Here is a 24169-nt window from a genome sequence, read left to right on the forward strand (position 1 = left end):
TTTTCTTTTAAAAGTTGTAGCTGGCAGAGATGTAAAGGTAAGTATGCGTGTGATTAAAGCTTGGACCATTAATTATTTGGGTAAATTGAATGAGAAAAAAGTGACTTTTTTCCAATTCTAATTTATTTGTTTTCAGTTTTCTACAATCACTTCTATAAGTCTTAGATTTTCTTCCCCTTCTTCCCCCCTTCTTCCCTTCTCCCTCCCTGAGGGGGCATGCCATCTTATATGGGTTCTACACATACATACTTATTAACAACATTTTCACATTAGTCATGTTGCATAGAGGAATTAAAATGAAGAGGAGAAATTATGAGAACAAACAAAACAAAAGGAAACAACACAAGAGAAAATATTCTACTTCATTCTGCATTCTGATTCCAGAGGTCTTTCTCTGGATGTGAATAGCATTTTACCTCAAGAGTCCTTTGGGAATGTTTTAGGTCCTTGTATTGCTGTGAAGGGGTAGGTCTACCGGAAACAGTCCTCGCACTCTGTGGCTGATATGGTGTGCAAAGTTCTCCTGGTTCTGCCCATTTCACTCAGCATAAATCAGTTCATATACGCTCTTCTAGGCCTCTCTGTAGTCTTCCTGCTCATCATTTCTTATAGCACAATAGTATTCCATCACATTCATATACCACAACTTGTTCAGCCATTAAAAGAGTGACTTTTTCATTGGACTATACTACAGATCACCTGGACAGAAGAGAAAATACAGAAGATAAAATGTTTGCTCAAGAGATCACAAGTCTAGAAAACAGGTATGATATATATGTATCTATCATATATATGATGGGAGGAATCAATTATCCAGTGTTATGCTGGAGAGCTCTTTCTGCCAAAAGCAGTGAAGCTAAAACTGCTTTGTCTTGAATTAGTGCTTATTTTACCCCTCAAAACATGGAAAAACCAGCAAAACAACACCATATTCACAGAATAAGGTGGAAATTATAGGAGCCTTTAGGGAATTGACCATTCCCTCCTACAGTTTATGATGGAGGAGAGGAAATCTGGGTATAAAATAACATGTTCCCCATATTTAGGGAAAACATATTTCCAAGGATTAAGAGAAATGATAGGTAAGCTCCCATTGACTAAAATACTACCGGGTCACTCATCTGAGAAGGAATGGAAAATGTCCAAGAAGGAAATTCTGAAGAAACAAAATATTCAGAAGATAAAAAGAATGACAGGTAAAAGAAGATCAAATATGAGTTTGACAAAGTCCTATAAAAAGAACTGCCAGAAATACTAAAGCTCAAGTCTAAAGAGGGAAGCTAGTAGAAGCAAATACAAAGCATCTTAGTCTTATTGAAAGAAAAATAAGGACCAAAGAAGAGATCTTTGCTTGGGGTGAATGGAATGATAATGACATTAAAGAGAAAGCAAGGATACTGTTTCCTCTGCCAAGGGTTATGACCTTTGCAATGAAAATAACAAAAATGACTAATAAAGAATTTATATCCACTATGAGTAAAAGAGAACCTACTCACAGTTGAAAAATTCCTCCAGTACAGATGAACTATATCCTTGGGTAATAAAACAACTGGTAGTTGTAACTGCTGAGCCACTGTCAGTAATATTTGAAATACTGTGGAAAACAGGAAAGCCATCAGATTAGAGAAGAATAAATGTCCCATTTTAAAAAAGGAGAGGACTGGGCAGTGAGACTACATACTACAGGTCTGTGAATATGAGTTTGATCCCTGGGAAAATTCTAGAAAAGATCACTAAAATATGGTTAGTGGATATCTAGAAAGGGAATCAGTAGTTTAAAATAGCCAGCATGGTTTCATTAAGAATAGGTCATTTCACTTACCTTTTCTTAGCAATGCAAGAAAAGACTCATAATGAAAAATGCCATCCATATCCAAAAAAAGAACTATGGAGTTTGAATGCAGATCGAAGAATTCTATTCGCTCTTTTTATTTTTCTTTTGTTTCTTCTTTCTTGTGGCTCTTCCCACTGGTTCTAATTATTCTTTACAACTTGACTAATGTTAAAATATGTTTAATATGAATGTATATAGAGAGCCTATATCAGACTGTATACCATCTTGAGGTGGGGGAGTGGAAAGAAGAAGAGAAAAATCTTATGGAGGAGATTTTGAAAACAAAACATAAATAAATTAATAAATAATTTGAAAAGTAAAAATTAAAAAATTTAAAAAAAGACTAGGTCATTTCAGGCCAGTCTCATTTCCTTTTCTGGGGGTATGATTAGATTTAAAAAATTCAATAAATATGGTCTACGCAAAGATTTTTTTTTTTTGCTGTATATAGGAAATTTCTTTATTACAAGTGTCCTACACCAGTGTAACCATAGGTAGGAGCTATTCCCTCCCTCCAAAAAACATATTATGCGTTCATAGAGAGCACATTGTATCTATATCTATATACAAACAAGCACATATACATGGATTTACACACACATACATACACATACTACTTTCTTTTTTTTTTAATGTTTAACAATCACTGCCATACAATTGAGATTTTATCCCCCCCCACCTACCCCCCACTACCTCCCTCCCTCCCCACGACTGCATACAATTCCGTATAGATTCTACATATACTTTCCTATTGAGTATATTTTCACTATAGTCATGCTATGTAGTCAGACTAAGATAAATGAAAGAAATCGTATAACAAATCAGAACATGATACACAAACACATACACATACACAAACATGATCTGCTACATTATGTGAGTGGCTTCCATATTTCTCTCTCTGAGTGTGGAAGGCATTTTGCCTTGAGATCCACCATTGGGATTTTTTTTTTTTTGTAAGAAGTTCTTGTGTTATTACAAAAATCTAAGTCTGCCAGAAAAAACTCTCACACACTGTGGTTGTTGCTGTGCATAAAGTTTTCCTGGTTCTGCTCCTTTCACTCAGCATCAGGTCATATAAGTCCTTCCAGGCCTCTCTGAAGTCTTCTTGTTCATCATTTCTTATGGCACAATAGTACTCCATTACATTCATATACCATAATTTATTCAGCCATTCCCCAATTGATGGACACCCCCTTGACTTCCAGTTTTTGGCAACTACATAGAGTGCTGCTATAAATATTTTTGTACATGTGGGACCCTTCCCCATTTTTATGATCTCTTGGGGATATAGTCCTAGTAGCGATATTGCTGGGTCAAAGGGTATGCACATTTTTGTAGCCCTTTGGGCATAGTTCCAAATTGCTCTCCAGAATGGTTGGATGCGCTCGCAGCTCCACCGACAATGAATTAGTGTTCCAACTCTCCCACATCCTCTCCAGCATTTATCATTTTCTTGTTCTGTCATGTTTGCCAATCTTATAGGTGTGATGTGGTACCTCAGAGTTGTTTTGATTTGCATCTCTCTAACCAATAGTGATTTAGAGCATTTTTTCATATGATTATAGATAGCTTTAATTTCTTCCTCTGAAAATTGTCTGTTGATATCCTTTGACCATTTATCAATTGGGGAATGACTTGTATGATTATACATTTGGGTCAGTTCTCTATATATTCTAGAAATGAGGCCTTTATCCCCGAGCTTAGCTGTAAAAATTCTTTCCCAATTTACTACATCCCTCTGGATTTTGGTTGCATTGGGTTTGGTTGTGCAAAAACTTCTCAGTTTAATGTAATCAAAGTTATACATTTTGCATTTCATAATGCTTTCTATCTCTCCTTTAGTAAAGAATTCTTCCCTTCTCCATAGATCTGATAAATACACTATTCCTTGCTTCTCCAGTTTATTCATGGTATCAATCTTTATACCTGAATCATGTACCCATTTGGACTTTATTCTTGTGTATGGTGTAAGGTATGGGTCTATGCCTAATTTCTGCCACACTGTTATCCAGTTTTCCCAGCAATTTTTGTCAAACAATGAGTTCTTATCCCAGAAGCTCGGGTCCTTGGGTTTATGAAACAGAAGGTTGCTATATTCCTTGCCTACTGCATCTTGAGTGCCAAGTCTATTCCACTTGTCTACCTCTCTGTTTCTTAGCCAATACCAAGTGGTTTTGATAATTGCTGCTTTATAGTACAGTTTGAGGTCTGGTAGTGCTAGGCCACCTTCCCAAGCATTTCTTTTCATTAGTCCCTTTGATATTCTGGACCTTTTGTTTTTCCAAATGAATTTTGATATTATTTTATCCAGCTCTAGAAAGTAATTGTCTGATAGTTTAATTTGTATGGCACTAAATAAGTATATTAATTTGGGTAGAATTGTCATTTTTATTATATTAGCACAGCCTACCCATGAGCAACTAATGTTTTTCCACTTACTTAAATCTGACTTTATTTGTGCAAAAAGTGTCTTGTAATTGTGTTCATATAATCCCTGGGTTTGTTTTGGCAGGTAGACTCCTAAGTATTTTATACTGTCTACCCTAGCTTTAAATGGGATTTCTCTTTCTATCTCTTGCTGTTGGACTTTGTTGCTAATATATAGGAATGCAGAAGATTTGTGTGGGTTTATTTTGTACCCAGCAACTTTGCCAAAGTTGTTTATTAATTCAAGTAATTTTTTTACTTGAATCTCTGGGATTCTCTAGGTAAATCATCATATCATCTGCAAAGAGTGATAACTTAGTTTCTTCTTTGGCTATTCTTATTCCTTGAATATCTTTATCTTGTCTAATTGCTACAGCTAACATTTCTAGTACCATATTGAATAATAGTGGTGATAATGGACAACCTTGTTTCACCCCTGATCTTATTGGGAATGCATCTAGCTTATCCCGATTGCATATAATGCTTGCTGAAGGTTTTAGATAGATACTGCTTATTATTTTATGGAAAGTTCCCTTTATTCCTACGTTCTCCAATGTTTTTAGTAGGAATGGATGTTGTATTTTGTCAAAAGCTTTTTCTGCATCTATTGAGATAATCATGTGGTTTTTGTTAGCTTTGTTGTTGATGTGATCGATAATGCTAATAGTTTTCCTAATATTGAACCAGCCCTGTAGTCCTGGTATGAATCCTACCTGATCATAATGTATTAATCTCGTGATAAGATGCTGTATTCGTTTTGCTAAAATCTTATTTAAAATTTTTGCATCTATATTCCTTAGGGAAATTGGTCTATAATTTCCTTTCTCTGTTTTGTCTCTTCCTGGTTTGGGTATCCAAACTATATTTGTATCATAGAAAGAATTTGGGAGGACTCCTTCTTCCCCAATTTTCAAAAATAGTCTATATAGTATTGGAATTAACTGTTCTTTAAATGTTTGATAGAATTCACTTGTGAATCCATCTGGACCTGGAGATTTTTTCCTAGGGAGTTCATTGATGGCTTGTTCAATTTCTTTTTCTGAGATGGGGGTGTTTAAGTATTCAACTTCCTCTTCTGTTAATCTGGGCAATTTGTATTTTTTAAAATATTCATCCATCCCGTTTAGATTATCGAATTTGTGGGCATAAAGTTGGGCAAAGTAGTTTCTAATTATTGTTTTAATTTCCTCCTCATTGGAGGTGAGTTCACCCCTTTCATTTTTAATATTAGTAATTTGGTTTTCTTCTTTCTTTTTTTTAATCAGATTGACCAAAGGTTTATCAATTTTATTAGTTTTTTCATAAAACCAACTATTGGTTTTATTTATTAATTCAATAGTTTTCTTAATTTCAATTTTATTAATCTCTCCTTTGGTTTTCAGTATTTCTAATTTGGTATTTATTTGGGGACTTTCAATTTGTTCTTTTTCTAGCTTTTTCAACTGCAAGCCTAAGTCATTGATCTCCTCTTTCTCTATTTTATTTAACGAAGCATTCAAAGATATAAAACTTCCCCTATTAACTGCTTTTGCAGTATCCCATAAGTTTTGGTATGTTTTCTCACTATTGTCATTCTCTTGAATGAAATTGTTGATTGTTTCTATGATTTCTTCTTTAACCCAACCCTCCTTTAGAATTATATTATTTAGTTTCCAATTGATTTTTGGTTTCTCTTTCCATGGCCTTTTATTACATGTAATTTTTAATGCATTATGATCTGAAAAGGATGCATTGATTATCTCTCCCTTTCTGCACTGGATTGTGAGATTTTTATGTCCTAGTACATGGTCAATTTTTGTAAATGTTCCATGTACCACTGAGAAAAAGGTATATTCCTTTCTATTCCCATTTAATTTTCTCCAAAAATCTATCATATCTACCTTATCCAGAGTTTTATTTACCTCCTTAACCTCTTTCTTGTTTATTTTGAGGTTAGATTTATCGAGTTCAGAGAGGGGGAGGTTGAGGTCCCCCACTAGTATAGTTTTGCTATCAATTTCTTCCTTCAACTCCCCCAACCTCTCCTCTAAGAATCTGGATGCTATCCCACTTGGAGCATACATGTTTAGTAATGATATTGCTTCATTGTCTATGGTGTCTTTTAGCAGGATATAGTTTCCATCATTATCCCTTTTGATTAGATCTATTTCTGCTTTTGCTTTGTCTGAGATTAGAATTGCTACTCCTGCCTTTCTTACATGTGCTGAAGCACAATATATTCTGCTCCATCCTTTGACCTTTATCCTATGTGTATCCCCCCCGTTTCAAATGTGTTTCTTGTAAGCAGCATATTGTTGAATTATGACTTTTAATCCATTCTGCTATCCATCTCCGTTTTATGGGAGAGTTCATTCCATTCACATTCACAGTTATGATTACAATCTGTGTATTTCCCTCCAACCTCTTTCCCATCATTTGTGCTTTTAGCTCTCCCATCTCCCTTTCCCTCCTCAATAGTATTCACTTTTCTCCCCCTCCTCCTGCAGCTTTCCCCTCCTTCTTTTAGCCCCCCTCCCTTTTACTCTCCTTTACTCTTATTGCTTCTTTCCTCCCTTTTAGCCACCCTCCCCTTTCTTCCCCCTTCCCCTCCTACTACCTATAGAGCTAGTTAGGATTATCTACTTAAGATTATTGTTCCCTCCTTTGAACAAATCAGATGAGAGTACCTCTCAAACAATGCTCATCTCCCTCCCCTCCTGCCCTCTACTATAGTTTTGTACTTCTTCCTGTGATATAATTTGCCATTTTCTGCTTCCCCCTTTCCACACCTCCTATTACATTCCCTTCTCATACTTAAATCATGTTTTTGACATGACATCATTTACTTTATGCCCGTTCCCTCTACATATATCCCTTTTATCATAATAGCTGCACAGTTCTCAAGATTAACAGGTATCATCTTCCCTTATAGGGAGGTAAACATTTTGCCCTAATTGAGTAGCAAGTTTTTGTTTTTGTTTTTTCCCCTCTGTTTACCTTTTTATGATTCTCTGGAGACCTGCATTTGAAGATCAAATTGTCTATTGAGTTCTGGTGTTTTGGTCAGGAAGCTCTGGAAATCCCTTATTTCGTTGAATGACTTTCTCCTTGCCTGAAATGTTATGCTGAACTTTGCTGGATAGTTGATCCTTGGTTGAAGTCCCAACTCCTTTGCCTTACGGAATATTGGGTTCCAATTCTTTCAATCTTTTAATGTAGAAGCTGCAAGGTCCTGTGTGATCCTGACTGTATGTCCTTGATATTTGAATTGTTTCTTTCTGGCTGCTTGTAGTATTTTCTCCTTCACTTGATAGCTCTGGAATTTGGCAACTATATTTCTTGGGGTTTTGAGTTTATTATCCCTTTCGGGAGGGGAACAGTGGATTCTTTCGATGACTATTTTGCCCTCTGGGTCTAGTACTTCTGGGCAGTTTTCCTTGATGATTTCCTGGAAGATATTGTCCAGACTCTTTTCTTCATCATGGGTTTCTGGCAAGCCAACAATTCTTAAATTTTGTCTCCTGGATCTATTTTCCATGTCAGTTGTTTTTCCAATTAAATATTTTAGATTTTCTTCTATCTTTTCATTCTTTAGATTTTGTTTGACTGATTCTTGTTGCCTCATTGAGTCATTAGTTTCTACTTGCCCACTTCTAATCTTCATCGTATTGTTTTCTTCAGTTAACTTTTGCATCTCCTTTTCCATCTGACCAATTTTTCCCTTTAAGGAGCTATTTTCTCCATTTAATTTTTGTACTTCTTTTTCCATTCGACCAATTTTCCCAGTTCGGTTTTGGGTTTCCTTTTCCATTTGATCAATTTTCCCAATTAGGTTTTGAGTTTCCTTTTCCGTTTGATTAGCTCTTCCTTTTAGGGAATTATTCTCTCCAGTTAATTTTTGAACTTCCTTTTCCATTTGTTCAATTTTCCTTTTCAGAGTGATGTTCTCATCAGTGAATTCTTTTTTTATAATTTTAAAATCATTGGCCAGTTTTTCTTTTATTTCCTTCTTCAGCTCTTCCAGGTAATCTAGTTGAGCTTGCGAGAAATTCATAGTCCCTTCTGAGGTTTCAGATGGAAGTACAGTCTCAGCTCTGACCTCTTTGATGTTTGTGTTTTGGTCCTTATCCCCATAGAAAGATTCTATGGTTTTTTCACTTTTCGTCTGCTTTTTCCGATTCATGATGTTGGCTGAGTGTTGTAGCTTTTCGTTCTTTCAGTCAGAAGATACAGATCTTTTAAGTTGAGTTGATGTGTGTCTAGACTAAAAGCAGGCTTTTTTTTGTTGTTGTTGTTTCCCAGATCAACCCTGGGGTTAGCTTGTTAGGTGTGTGGGAGGGGTGGTCTGGTCTCAGGAGATCTCTTCAGCTGACTTGAGGCAAAGGCAAGGTCAGGGGATTGTGATCCCAGCTTCCCTATTGTCTTCCCTTTTTCCCTGGAGGGCTGGGGCACGCCTAGAAGCTAATGCGTGTTCCCGCCCCTCCTGGGGCTCGTCTCCCAGTGCTGAGGCTTGCCTGGGTCTCAGTGCGAATTTTCTCTGCTTTGGGTCGTCTGTCCTTCCAGATCGCCTCCGCCACAGTAGGAAGAATCCCCCCTTGCCACTTTTCCAGCCTCTGGTGTTATGAGACCACCCGCCCCCTTCTGCTGTTCCCACTGATCCAAGATTAATCTGGGGAAGAATTTTATGGTTCCCTCACGGTCATCAGGGGGGAGGAGAGAGCACTTACTGATCACCCCGCCATCCCAGCTCCCGGAAGTTCAAGTAGTTGACCCACCGAAGTCCAGTTTTCATACTGAAGGTTTCAGGGGCTGCTGTGCTGATATCTGGCGCTCAGCGGCTCTCACCGGCTCGGCCTGGCTTATCTCATGCTCCGCTGGTCTTGCCCACCACTCTCGGGCCCCTCAGGTCCCCTCCGCCCTGCCGCGCCGGACCGTGCTGCGCCTTGTGCGCCGGGGTCTTACCCCCGCGGAACAGATCCCTCCTGTGGACCCTCCAGTCCAACCTGGGCTCCGAATCTGTCAAAGTCCGTCACCCACTGGATTCTACACCTCCAAAGTCTGGTCAGACTCTCCACCCAGAGATATCCAGAGGAGTTTTTCCAGGAGCTTAGGTGAGTCGTTGCTTTCACTTTGCCATCTTTACCCAAAGATTTTTAATAAAGTATCTCAGACAATTCTTGTAGAGAAGCTGAAAAGATAGGGACTCAATCAGCAGTGTCAAGTTCATGTAAAAATGGGGCTACTAATCTACAGATGAAGATCCCTGCAGACCACATACTTGTTTTTCAAATTCAATATTATCAATATTTTATTTATTTTTAAAAGTATTTCCCAATTACATTTTAACCTGGTTTGGAACCCAATATGGAGGGTTGTGATCTACATGGTTCCCACAGGCTATATTTTTGATATCTTTGGACTAGACAATGAAATTAGCTGGATTCATAACAGTTAGAGAGATGGCCAGTCAAAGGTCAGGTGTCAGTGTCAGCATGAGAGGATATCTACTGGAGCACTCAGTGATACATGTTTGGTCCTTTGCTATTAACATCTTTATTGAGGATTTAGATACGTACTGTTGTCATACTCATCAAATTTTCAGATGCCATAAAGATGGAAAGGAGAACTGGTACACTGAATATTAGGGCCAAGATCTACAAAACAATCCTGAAAGGCTAAGAAATTGGATGGACTCTACTATGAATCAGTTCAGTAGGAATAAATGTAAAATATTATGTGTTACAAAAGACAAACTAATAAACAAAAAACAGGTTCACTAGAATGTTGTGGTCATGGCATGGCTAGAAAACAGCTGTTGGTCAAAAAAGAAAGACAGACCATGGAGTTTTAGTGGACTTCGAGCTAATTATGAGTCAGCAATGTGACATGGCAGCCAAAAATATTATGTGATCTTGGGCTGCATTAAGAAATGCATATAATAGTTTCCAGATATAGAAAAGTGATTTTTAAAAATTATACTGGGCCCTCTTTAGACCTAATATGGCTGCTAAAGTATTTTCCAACTCTCAAATTCTCTAATTTGTGATTTCTTCTTTTCATATAAAGAAAAATAGTGAATTGATTTGTATCATAAAATTATAAAATTGTAGAATTGGAATTGAATTTACCAATAATCTAGTCCAAAACTCTTTTAGGCTAAAATGTTCACTTGTTCTTTATTGTCTAAAGGATTAAAGTATGCTGATCCTAGCATTTTAAATCCTCCATGTCTTTGCAGCTTATCTTAGAATAATTTTCTTCATAATTCTACATTTCAGCAAAATGACACCATCTAACATTCCCATATTTTTACTTCTCCCATAATAGTGCTTCTGTTCATGTTGTCTCCTGTCTCTGTGTAATTCAACTTTTAATTATTGTCTAATATGAGCAAAGAACAGGGAAAAACAAGGACAAAAATTAAACAGTCCAGGCTGTCAAGGATTTTTATCGTTGCTACTTGGCTAGTTTTGCTGAACGCTAAAAGCATTCCATTGCATTTCCATTTCTCTGTTGTTAATGTTTTTGCAAGGTACTGGTTATCACTGTTGTATGTTTTTGTTTTTGTTTGTGTTTGTGTTTCTGACTATGATTTGAGCCAAAAAAATGAGCAAAATGGATGTCATATATTTGGAATATCAGTGTACAATACTACATTTAAGAAAAAAAAGTAGTCACAAAGTTGTATGGGTGCTTATTCATACTGAGGATAAGAACAATGAGTGTCATATATGATTCTGTGGACAAATGGGGTAGACGTGAAATATTTATTAAAGGATATCAGAAAGTTTTTAACACTTCGCATGTTTTCCATAATTAGACAAACCCTCAGTACATTACAATGCCACCTAAGTTATGTGTTACAGATACTGCATCAGATCACTTCGTGCAAAGGATATGAAATAGCTTAAAAGGGTTAAAATACCCTTGAATTGAGATATCTTGTCCAAAAATAGAATTATATAACTGCCTGGGGGAGATTACTGATAGTTAGATACGGAGATAAGTTTGTATTTACACTATAAAACTGACCTCACTATCCTAAGTTAAAAAGTTTCTTAAGGGAAAATTCATGCTGTGATGGGAGAAGAAATAGTTTCAAAATGCTATCACTTCTCTGGGTGTTACTTTGTCTCGCTTCTTCAGCTTTTTGGGTGGGGCCACCCAAAGCACAGATTACCATAAACTTCAGATGGGACATATCCCTTTCCCTGTTCCCCTGTCTTCCATTATATCTAACCAATTTCTACAAAAACAAATGAGACGCTCATGACACAGACTGGGATGAAACATAGAAGCAATCTCTGGTACATGAATTAAAACCAGACTACTTTCTTTTCTTCATAGAAAGGGTATGAACTGGCTCAGAATGAATGTAAATAACAATTGTGTCTGTTTGGACCAGAAACTCTCAGGGTCTTCCTCTCCTATATCTATTTTCTTTTTTAAAGAGGTCATTCTCTGCCTCATTTTTTTAAGCCTTAATCACTGAATAAGCACTACCTTAGTCCAAATGAGACCCGTTAAAAACTTTAACTTCAAAAAGTCAAGGTCCCCCACTGTATCCGGGGCCATCTCCAGTGGTCCCGATACGTATCTAGCCAACTGAACCCAAATGGATCTGGAGGTGAAAGTGAGGCCAATGACTTTGCATAGCCCTCCCTTATTTAAATCCAATTCACTTGTATGTCATGACATCACTTCCCTGATGTCATGGTCCTCTTAGAGAATCAAGGACAAACCAGCATGGAGATGGAGAAACAGTAGCAACAACTTTATTTTGTATTGTGATCCTAAAAAAACCAAGCCTTAAATCTTAACCAAGGGAAAACACTCATGAAGCTCTCTTCCTCCTCCAACGCCATAACAATGGTATAGGAGTAAAGTCATGACAAATGCAATAACATACACAGCCTCTGCTCTTTACTGGAACTTATTTAACATCTACCCCTAAAATGCAGAGCTCATCTCAAACAATGATCCTCTTAACGCAGTCTGAAACTCTACCAAGACTCTTTTGACACTGTCTCACCAACTACTAGCACATTAAACAACCTTGGCACCATGTTCAATTCTTTATCCTGATCCTACTAGTTGAAAATATTGTTGATTGTACTTCCATAAAATCTCTCAATCCATTTGCATCTCTATTCACAAACCACTATCCTAATTCAGTCCCTTATCAGCTCTCTCACCTGGAATATTGCACTAGCCACCTAACTGTTTTCCCACCTCAGATTTCACACTACTCCACTTGGGAGTCAAAGTACTCTATCTAAATTCCCGATTTTGGGTACATAATATCCTTTTATTACATATTAAACAACCTGTAAGTATTTCATTTCATTCCAGTATCAAACTTAAACTCATAAGGATTTACCTGGGTCAGGCCCAGCCTAGAATAACTTCACAATCTGGCTCTGTTCTGCCTTTTGAAAAAATAATTTATTACATAGTTCCTATATATCATTTATTATACATTACCCTTCGCATACTTCTTGTAGGCTAAATTATAAGAGAGACAAATTAGTCTTTTTTTACTATCCCTCACATATACACATCTTGGTGCCTTTGCATAACCTGTCCTCCATACTCTCTCTTCATATCCTCTTCACAGAATTTCTCATTGTCTTCAAAGCTCAGCTCAGCTGACATTTTCTCCATGAAGCTTTTCTGATCTCCCCTTGACTCGCCATCCCTGTGATACTAGTATAATACTCTCAATACTACTAAAATGCACTGTATTTCATATATTGTATGTATTTCTATGTAGGCATGTTGTTTTCTCTGATGTAATGTAAATCCTGGAAAGACAAGGGTTCTGTTTTTGTCTTTGTATCTACAGTCCCTAACGTAGTGCCTGGCACATATTAGGTCATTGATAAATGCTTGTTGTATGATTAATTGATTGAAATCTTTGAATAAGGGAACAGTACTATTTAAGTGAATAAGTCTCCAGGTTTCTCCATCCAAGTACAATCAATGTCAATTATTAATCTCAATTCTCGAGGTAAAATTAATTTTATTTCTCTTTAATGATACAAACCTTTAAACATTCTCCAAAATCACTTTTTCAGGTTAAGAGTTATATTCCATGAAATTAAAGAAAACATGAGAGGATGATGCAGCTCCAGAAAGGTCAGCAAGCATGGATCTGGGATAACCTGAAGGCAATCTTGTGATAACAGGAAGAGAATGAAATCAATAATTTCTCAAGGACCTTTCTAGAACTAACTTTGCTTTAGATTAAAAAAAAAATTCAAATTAAGTCGAGTTGACCTCAGACATTGGAGTGGGCTTTTGCAAATATTTCATCAATTCAGACTGAAGTAGAATTTGACATAACAACAATGGTACATGTTTACAGTTTTTTATATCATGTCAATCTTTCTTTTGTATGGGATATGTGAAAACTTCTCTTTTATGCTCCTCTAGAAATTTGTTATCATTGCTATTCAGTCATTTTCAGTATGTCCGATTCTTTGGGACTCCAGTTGGAGTTTTCTTTGCAAAAATACTGGGATGGTTTGTCATTTCCTTCTCCAGCTCCTTTTATCAATGAGAAATCTGAGTCAAACAGGGTTAGGTAACTTGTCCAGGATCACACAGTTAGAAAGTGCCTGAGGCCAGATTTGAACTCAGGAAGACTCATTTTCCTGACTACAGTCTGGCATCGAGCTGTTCTATAAATTACCTGTTCCTATTTACTTCCCTTCCTTCTGAGGGTAATGGCATTCTTTTACACTAATTTTAAAAAGGTGGTTAAATAAGGAGCCATATGTTGAAAAAGGCTGAGAGCAAGAGGTACAAACAGGTAAACTGTATGAACCATTTTTTTTTTGTCAAGTGATAATGACTATTTGTGTCTCTTATGTGAAAAGTGACAATAAAAACTCTTTAAATTATAATAGGTCTTTTTTTCATATATCTAGACCCTTACTCATAAAAAAAATCCTCTCAACTAGTACAAGAGACCTATAGATATTCCAGTGATTGAACCATGGATGGTCAAGCTTGCTAGACAATCAGGGTATTACTATAACATAATCCTCAGAACAAACTGAGGACTTTGGTGGTACTCTACACATATGTACTGAATGCAGAATATTACCCCTGAACCCTAAATGAATTAATTCTTCTACTTACTAATAAAACACATACTATTTTTTATTCAAAATAATAGAATAGTCAACAGGGTTAATAGAAAATCTAAGCTTGATGAGCCATATACAGGTGTTTGTGAACAGTGTTTATCCATCTTGAATTCAGCAATGGAAGTATAGGGTTTGGGAGTATATTTAGGCCCCACCCTTCTATCCAGTCTTATAGAGAGGCACTGTTCAGATTTCCCATTAAGTTGGGCCAATGGACCAAAATTTAAGGGAATGAGAGAAAGAAGACAAGACTTTGGGCCAAGGTGGGCAAATGTGAATACGTTAAATTTCTAATAGTTTTAGTATAACTACTTTCAAAAGAATATTGTGCAATATCTATAATAGTCATAATAATACCCCAAATATGCAAGAAGATATTCATTTCTTGAGATGAATTCAAGTTGATTTCACTTTTGTATGTTATTTTTTTCTTTTTTTATTGCTCTTTGGAACACATTCTTAATATTTAAAAATTATGATGCTATCTTTGCCTCTTTTCAGTCCCTCATAACTCATTACTAATTACTAAAATCTATTGAATCAAGCACTGTAATATCGTTTGCAACTATTTCTCCTATTTCCATTGCCATAACTTTAATGTTAGGCTGAATTAATATTGCCCTTGACTCTTATAATAACCTTATAATGGGTCATCCTAATTCTACCAACTTCTTTCTTTACCACAACCCTTAAACTATTACCAATCGTGCTTTTTGTATGTGTAAAACTGGTTACATCACTCATATATATTTATATTTTTAACCTTCACTGACTCTCTGTTGATCTTCAGTTCACACTAATTTTGTCTGTCATTCAAGGCCTTCCATAATCTGGTGCCAACCTACATTTTTCCAGTCTTATGCAATACCACTCTACTATTCAGTGTCCAGTGAAGGTGGACTGTGTTCTGTCCTCAAAACATAACTTTCTTTTCTTACCTGTTTTTCCTTTCTTCATTCTACAATATATCCATGCCTGAAATTTACTTCCTCTCTCTCTTCATTTGTTGAATTTCTCCCATGTAATACATCTCAATTCAAATGACATCTCCTCTATGAAGAAATAAATCCTTCCCAATTACTCCAGTGATTAACAACTTCCTTCCACCTCACATGATACATTTTTATGCCTATTGAATATACATTTCAAGTATTATTTTGAACTATGCATATTTATGTATGTGTCATATGTCACTACTAAATTGTGATGTCCATTAAGGCAGGGGCTATCTTTGAATCTCCTCCTAGCACAATGTTCTGCACACAGAAGACACTTAAGTAGTGTTTGAGGATTGTTGTGACTGAATGAAAAGGCATCTATAAACTGCTATCTTGAATTTCATTGTCTATTATGATGTTAAAAATCTACCCGAAGAATTTTCATGGAAAGTTTTGCTTATTTGGCATAATTCATTTTCTGGGGTTTGTAGAGTGCATGTGTAGATGTGAAAAATAATCTGTGACATGAAAATATTACATGTACCCTTTTATACCATTCATCTATCATTCCATAATTATTATTGGGTCTTTGTGTTCTTTGTACCTTATACAAGGATCTCTAATATATATATATATATAGTGGAAATATTTCCAGGTTTCCAGTCAGGCTTCTGTAAGTATTCAGACAATGAGAATGATCTCTTGAAACAATGGAGCTCTTTCTGATTGACAAAGGAGAAAGAAAAATAAATACCTTAGAAGGGCAGTACCCTAGAACCCATCTTCAGTTCCTTGGATTTTTAAACTAGCAAATCTCAGCAGGTGCTCCTGAGCACATTTCAGCTGCCAGACAGGATCAGAGAGAGAAATGAAATTGCTAAGGAAACCAGCTTCCCCAAAGCCCTGTGAATCATGAAGACATTTTACAAGTAAACATCTAAAGTGTAAATTGCACCTGGAAGACCAGATCTCTTCTGTTGCTTTCCTAAAGCCATTTTCATTTTCTACTATTATCTAGTCACAAAGAGTTCATATATACTCCAAACATTTATGCTACATTCACATCTTTTTAATAGCTAAGTAATTGCAATCAACAAAATGAGATGAAGTAATCTAGTTTTATACCAAGGATCATGGAAGAGAGATGCCTGAGCATATTTGCATGTCTAGCTCAGGTGGGTCCCTGTCAAATTAATAAAACAATTTTTTGCTAGTCTATTATGATTAAACAGGGTTTACATTCCATGTGTTTTTCCTTAGAGGTAGGAACAGCCAAATATAAATGATTTGTTATAAGATGGCTATCCAATCTTTCTGAAATAGAATTTATCTTTGCTTTATTTCCCACTCATCTCATTTGCCCATTTTTCCTTTTCCCCTTTCTAATGCTGCAACTGACTCTCTCCCAAAGTCAGGCAGAATGATACACAGCTTATTGCAGATACCTGTCAGTTTCACTACATGAGAAGTCAAATGTCAGCATTGCTTACTTCTTCCTAAGGAGAACATGAACTTTAGGCAAAAAATAATACTTGTAGGTGCCAGACCCTGGGAATAGTTCTCACAGCAAATAGTTATCACAGGAGTAAGAACCCATGCAATTCGTCAAAACACTTTAAAAGAAGAAATTATTCTAGTAATGGGATTTGTATTTTCTCATTCCCTACCCTTTGCCAAAACACACCTGCTTTCTCAGGAACCTTGTCCACAAAAGTGGATTTTAATAACTTTGTGCTTGAACTTGAATTGTATTTAGAGATTAATGTGAATGTTGTTTGTCAAAGTCTTCATGCTAATGCACAAGTGATTGCTGCATGTGCAAAGGGGAAATTGTGAATGAATTAAGCAATTTGTTATCTTTCCATGTCCAACTGAGGAAAATGGAGACTGCCTTTTAATAGAAAAATAAAATTCTCTTAGGAAACAAACTGCTGAGAAAGTAGATAAGGTACAAAGTGGAGGTGATATGTTAATTTTCCTCAGTTTTCTGATGTCTGCCAATTGTAAAATTACCCCTGATGTAAGTTAATAAATAATGTATGCATTGTTAATAGATCTCAAATCTAAAGTTCCTGTTAGAAAGAAAGATTGTGCCAAGTTATAAGAGAAAGATTCTATGGGGGAGGGGAAAAGAGAAAGAGAGAAGGAAGGCAGAGAAGATCCAAGAGAGGAGTACAAGAGGAAAGAGAGAAGATCACTATATTTTGGTCACCAAAACGATGATTATTAAAATGTAATTGTATTCATTCACATAGACTTGATTGTAAGAAACCATGTATGTATGAGGGAGAGAAGAAGACGGAGGAGGAAAAGGAGGAGGAGAAAAGGGGGAGAAGAAAAGAGTGGGGGGGGGGAAGGAAAGAAGTTTTGTTCAGTTAATTGCACTTAATACTATTTACCCAGGAATTTAAAGTGCCTAATGTCAATACTCAATCAGAGAACATCAAGAAGGATTTTCAGTTACTTCACAAGAGATTATCTTTGCATATCTCCTCCCCTTTGAAAACTGAGTTACCCATGACTCACCAAACATATTTTTAAAAGTCTGCAAATCTGTCTTTTTGAGTGAGGTGACTTCCACAATATTAAGTACTTTCTTTGTAACAGTGAAGTCTTATAATATTATCTCACCTTTTACACATTCCATTGAATCGCAAACCCTGTGAAGGCAGTTTTTGACAGTACTTATCCCCCTCCACTGTTTACAAGACATTAAATAATGTTAGATTCTTAATGATAGTGTTCATTTTACTACAGGCTCTCCACCCGATTCTCTTTCTGTTCAACATTACTTAGCTTAATATTGATGAAGAGGGGCAGAGACTCATTATTTTAAGAGATTCTCAAAATCATATTTCCCCTCCCCCAGAATAAGGAAACAAATCTAATTTAACTGTCAAATTAGATAAATAAAATTATGGATGATATCATGGGATTATTAAATAGGAGAAAAGCAGTGATGTTGTTGGCAAGAATGCATAAAAAGGTAGGGAGAACTAGGGACAAAAGAAGTAGGGTAGAGGTTACAACTCTACAAATCATTTTAGAATTCTTCTGGGTCATTTTATATAGGGGATTGTGGAAGTTGAAAAGAAATTTCTTCCCAGCTCCTTTAAAGTTTTGTTAAATGAATATAATAAGATAATGTTGTCCTTCCTAGATTTCAAAAAAAGAGCAATGACATCACAGGGTGATATCTTGTCTTACCTATGAATTGGATTTAAGTGAGGCAGAGTTACACAAATTTGGCAGCTTCACTCTCTCTTCCTGAGTCTTTGGAGTACAGTGGCAAGACGAAAGTCAGGATGACTGGTGATGGTCTGTAATGTTGTAGATGACCTTGGCATCTTCTATGTCTAACCAAGCTCTAAGCACTACACAGCACCTGCTTCAGCCACCAGGGTATTGCCTAGATAGAAGTTTGGGAATCATGTGCATAAAGATAATAACTGATGGATGTCACTCAACTCTAACTTATGGCTCCAAGAAGCTATAGCATAGCATAAGCCACACCCTGGTAAACCCATCTCAGTAGACAGAACAAACCAGATTGAGGGTAACCAACACACCTCAAACCCATTTGAGATTTAGAGGGATGTCTACCATGTGAAGTCTTCTCCCAGTACTGGAATTGATAGATGAGAAAAATTTGTTACAACACTCACAGCGTCAGATAGGCAACTTCTCCTTTCTTTAGGAAGTATCCCAAGATGGCTGTTATAGACTTGTCTAGATGTCTAGCATAAATAAGTATATTTGCAGCAGTAAATGTAATTAAGTACTCATTTGGCCTTTTGTTTGTTTGTTTTAAGGAGGGGAAACTGACTTCTTATCCTCTACAGGGCAATTAACAATCACTAACCAGAACTGAGAATGGAATTCAGGAGCTAGGAATGATTGATTGTTCTAAGGCAATCTCACCCATAAAAATCAAATGCATATCCTATTTTGGCAATAAAATTGTCTTTTGTCTGTTATGGACATTTAGAGCTATTAATAGATTATGTTTTTGTAAAAATGTAAATGTTCTGAAAAATTTCTCATAGAACTATGATACTTAAGAATCTCAAATTTCATGGTAGTAGTGCTGTATAATGGAAGGGGCATTCATCTTAGGGAAGACATGAGTCTAATTCAAATATTAGCTGTCTGACCCTGAGAAAGACTCTTAACCCCTATGAGCTATAGTTTCTCATCTCTCAGATGTGGATAATGATATTTTCACTAACTGCTTCACAGGATGATTTTGTGATTCAAGAGCTATATCAAATATAAAATGCTTTGTAATCATAAAATGCAATTGCAATGTCAGGTGCTATCATGTTAATGACAATGACAAAACTAGAACTACAAATACTCACCTAAACTAGCCTATTTTCAACCTAATTTTCCCCATACTAATTTAGACTTTCTGAATTTTTGAAGGAACTAAAAATAACTCTTAAGGAAAAAAGAAAACATATAACAGAACACTTGTCCAAACAACATAATCACACTTCTTTTCCTCTAATTCACTAAAGTTTTGCTTAATGTACTTTGTTCCACTTAATTGAACTAGCATTTGTTTATTAAGTGCCTATTTCATGTGAAGCACCACTCCCCATGTGTAAATAACAGGGTAATCCAGCATCCTGAGCCTGAGACTATGAAGCTGTCAACTCTGTGACAGGGATAAATCAATTGAGAATGTCATCAAGCACCTGTTCATCATGAAATCTCTATTGAATGACCCAGACTACTTTAAGTGACTGTAGTCTGCTTCTTTTAAAATACATGGACTTACGGGGTACTGATTAGATTGCAACACACAACCCATAGGAAAACTCTGAAAAGAGAAGAGTAGCTAATCTCTTCCCTTCTCCCAGCTATAACTCCTTCCTAAGTTCAGAGCGTGAAAAGAGATGATTAACTTTTATATTCACATGGAAGGTAAAAGCAAAATGAAAGCTTATTGATCTATGATCTATATTAAAAATTAAGAAATGTGGTTAGGGAAATAGAAGAGTTGATATTCCTCCCCAGAAAACTGCTCATGTCTGAATTCTTTGAATATTTCCTTTAGCCACTTTCAAATTCTTCCTGTTGCCTAGATAGATAGATATTTCAAAATGATTTTATCTCAAATGCCAGATGAAGTGCCATTTAGAAACCTAGCTAAAAATAATACCAGCCATGTCAGTATGCCAGTGAGTTCAGTTAGTCTTAGAAAATAATTCAAATAGATTTGTTAAAGGTGCCATTTTGAGTTCTGCCTGACTACAACATCCATGTTGCTTTCCAACAACAGATTTCTGACTACTAATAATCACTTTTTTCCCTGTTTATCTCCCTTTTCATAATAACATTTGCATGCCCTCTGCTAATGCTTATTTTACAGTGAAACTAAATTCTTCATAAAAATCTACTTATACTCTGAGCATAGAGATATGCAATTTACTTTTCAAGAATACAGAAACATCTAAATAACTCATGTTTTGAAAACAGGTCATGCTTTCAAGGCATCCAAGCAGTGATTACTGTTTGTTTTTCTTTCAGAGCTTGTCAACTCTTCTCACCATTGACACTAGGAATGAGAGAATGCTGACTTCCAGAATATTTTGCTTTTGGTCTATGTAATGCTCACCTGTAAATCCTCTTGGGAAATTAACTAGTGCTGCATTCTTTCTTGTCTTGCTGCTCACAAAAAGCTTAAAGGTGCTTTGGGCTCCAGAGCAATCAAGGAAAAGCCCCATGGCTGAGGTAACACAGGGGAGTGCTAGGGGTCTTGGGAAGGCAAATAGATTTAGATTGTCTTTTGAATTCTCTTTATAAAAACTACTTTAAAAACATACACAGATGTGTACTCTGATAAAATCAGAATGGTTACACCTAGATTACATTCTATTTATACTCTAAACAGAAATAAAGCCTCCTAGTTTGGTGGGATTCTACCAGGACCACATTTCCCAAGGATTATGGGAATCTCATTTATCAGTCAAGTCCTTTAACAATTGGCTGGCTGACCTACACAGACTGGTCCCTAAATGAGAAAATAAAGAGGAAAAGCCTTAATGCTAATTTAATAATTGGTTGTTGATATAATAACAAATAATAATCTCACACCAACTTTGAAATTCTTTAATCTCATCATTATCTTTTATTATTCTATCTTTTGCTCTTCCTTGTGACCCCTAATTCTGTTTTTCATTCCCACCAATATTTGAAATCCCTCAACCTCTCAGATTTTTCCCAGACCCATCATCCTGAACTGGTAACTTTCTCTTGCCTACCCTATACCAACCCCTTGGTGAACCAGAACATCTCCACACTCCCTTGCCTCCTTATGTGGTCATTTATTATGGCTTGCCAAGATCTCATCTTGAATTACTGTGGTCATTTGTTATTTTCATTTTTACTTACGTGTTGATAAAGAGAGCTGGTGAAAATGACATGTTTACTTGGTCTACTGCAAATCTGATTTGCCATACCACTTTCTTAAGTCCTCAATTTTTTTCATTCCTCCTCAAGATTCCCATGGCATTCCTTTTCTCATCCTCCCAATATGCTTAGCTAAACACTTTGCATCATACTTCACCAAAAATATTGGGACTAGTTTCCCTGATAGCTGTCTTCTTTTCTCTTCATTTCATGTTGTTTAGATTACATCCACCATGATCTCTTCCTATATTCCTGTCTCAGCTGAAGAGATGATCATTCTCTTTGCCAAGGAAAACTCATCCTCATGCAAATTTGATCCCATTCCATCCTATCTTCTCCAGTAGATTATCCCTTCCATTACCCCCACTTTTTTTGGATAATTTTCAATCTACTCCTTACTCCTGTCAAAAAATTTGACTGTTCATCCATCTTTAAAACAAAACAAACAGAAACCCTCTTACTTAATCTAACCATTCTCATTATCTATCATCTTATATCTCATCTCCTACTTGTGGTTAACATCCTTGAGAAAGCTGTCTAACAACTGATGTCTCTTTTCCTCTCATTCTTTTCTAAGCCAACTGCAGTCTAGTTTCCAAACTCAACATTCAACTGAAACTATTCTCCCTAAGTTACCAGTTATCTCTTAATTGCCAAATTTGATGTTTTTTTCTCAATTCTCATTGCTCTTGACCTCTCTGAAACCTCTGATACTCAAGATCACTCTCATCTTCTAGATATTGTATCCTCTATGGATTTTTTTCACACTGCTCTCTCCTGCTATCCTCCTCCCTGACTGACCTCTCCTCAGCTTGCTTTGCTAGATAACTTCCAGGTTATATGAACATAGGGTCCTCCAAGGGGTCTGTAATGGATCCTTTTCTCTTCTCCTTCTATTATCCAATTTAATTATCTCATCAGCAACCAAGTTTTCAATTATTACATCTATGCAGATGATTCTCAGAACTAGCTTTTTTCCGACCTCTAGTCTAATATCATGAACTGTCTAATAGACATCTAAAATTTCATTTCCCATAGATATCTTAAATGCGACATGTACAAAAGACAACTCATCATCTTTCTCCACAATCTTTCCCCTCTCTCTAATTTACAGTTGAGAGCATCACCAATCTCCCATTCATCCAGGCTCATAAACGTAATGTCATCTTCTCCTCACTTGAACTTATACCCTTTCTCTACCACATTATATTTATAACTGTCTTGTTATTTCTACCTCCACATAACATCTTTCATATATATCCCCTTCTCTGCACTCACAAAACCCCATCCTGGTACAGGCCCTCAGTAGCTCATTGGCTATTGCATTAGCCTTCTGTTGATCTCCCTGACCCATGTCTCTCCTCACCCTAGTTCATCCTCTACTCAGCTGTCAAACTGATCTTCCTAAAGTATAAGTCTGACCACACCACCCCTCTAATTCAATCAACTCCAGTGGTTCTCTCTTGCCTCCAAGGTCAAATATAAACTCCTTTACTTGTCTTTGAAAGTCATTCATAACCTGGCCCCTTGGTACCTTTCCAGTTTTCTTATGCCTTATATCCTATTACATACTTTGACATATAATCATACTGATCTGGACAACTAGGTGACATAATGGGTAGAGTGCTAGGCCTGGAATCAGGAAGATGAGTCTAGCCTCAGACACCTACTAGCTGTGTGACCTTGGACAAATTCATTTAACCCTCATCCTCATCTGTGAAATGAGCTGGAGAAAGAAATGGCACAACACTCTAGTATCTTTGCCAAGAAAATCCCAAATTGGGTCACAAAGAGTTAGACGTGACTGAAACTGTAGAATGACAAAACAACAACAACATACTGGCCTCTTTGTTGTTCCTTGTGTATAATACTCCATCTCCTGACTGAGTATTTTTCCTGGTTAAATTCTTTCTCTATATTTCTGCCTGCTAGGTTCTAACATTTCCCTTAATTTCAGCTACTGTCTCTCCTGAAAGAAGCTACTCCCAGTTCTCTTTAATCAGTGCCTTCCCTCTGAGATTACTCCCAAATTATCATGTATATACCTTGTTTGTACATAATTGTTTGCATATTGTTGACTTCCTCATTAAACTGTGATCTTCCTGAGAATAGGGACTGTGATGCTTTGTTTTTGTTTCATTTTTGCCTTTCTTTATAGCTTTTGTTGACTGATTAAAATCAGAGATCCAGTCCAAACTATAAAAGTAAATATGAATTTTTCTTTCTATATTATATCCACAGATATCACAACTCACTTTATAGACATCTTTGTTTTGTGCTGTTTTTTTTTTTAATAGTGAGAAAAGACAAAGAATGTCAAAAAGTCTGTGTTTTTAAACTAATAAGTATCGGTAGGCAATGAGACCTGGTAACACAGAATTCTTTCTCCTCTGCTTCATTAAGATATTTAAGATGGC

This window comes from Notamacropus eugenii, chromosome 4 (genome assembly GCF_028372415.1).
Source record: "Notamacropus eugenii isolate mMacEug1 chromosome 4, mMacEug1.pri_v2, whole genome shotgun sequence".
NCBI lineage: Eukaryota > Metazoa > Chordata > Mammalia > Diprotodontia > Macropodidae > Notamacropus > Notamacropus eugenii.